Below are 736 nucleotides of genomic sequence, written 5' to 3'. Positions count from 1 at the left end.
GAAAACCATTAGGCCATTCAAGTATGACCTAAATCAAATCCCTTATACAGTGGAAGTGAGAAATAGATTTAAGGGCCTGGATCTGATAGATAGAGTGCCTGATGAACTATGGAATGAGGTTCATGACATTGTACAGGAGACAGGGATCAAGACCATTCCCATGGAAAAGAAATGCAAAAAAGCAAAATGGCTGTCTGGGGAGGCCTTACAAATAGCCATGAAAAGAAGAGAAGTGAAAAGCAAAGGAGAAAAGGAAAGATATAAACATCTGAATGCAGAGTTCCAAAGAATAGCAAGAAGATAAGAGAGCCTTCTTCAGCGATCATTGCAAAGAAATAGAGGAAAACAACAGAATGGGAAAGACTAGGGATCTCTTCAAGAAAATCAGATATACCAAAGAAACATTTCATGCAAAGATGGGTTTGATAAAGGACAGAAATGGTATGGACCTAACAGAAGCAGAAGATATTAAGAAGAGATGGCAAGAATACACAGAAGAACTGTGCAAAAAAGATCTTCACAACCCAGATAATCACGATGGTGTGATCACTAACCTAGAGCCAGACATCCTGGAATGTTAAGTCAAGTGGGCCTTAGGAAGCAGCACCACGAACAAAGCTAGTGGAGGTGATGGAATTCCAGTTGAAATATTCCAAATCCTGAAAGATGATGCTGTGAAAGTGCTGCACTCAAAATGCCAGCAAATTTGGAAAACTCAGCAGTGGCCACAGGACTG

This window comes from Bison bison, unplaced genomic scaffold, assembly GCF_000754665.1.
Source record: "Bison bison bison isolate TAMUID 2011002044 unplaced genomic scaffold, Bison_UMD1.0 scf7180017864260, whole genome shotgun sequence".
Lineage (NCBI taxonomy): Eukaryota > Metazoa > Chordata > Mammalia > Artiodactyla > Bovidae > Bison > Bison bison.
Note: the sequence above shows the minus strand (reverse complement) of the source record.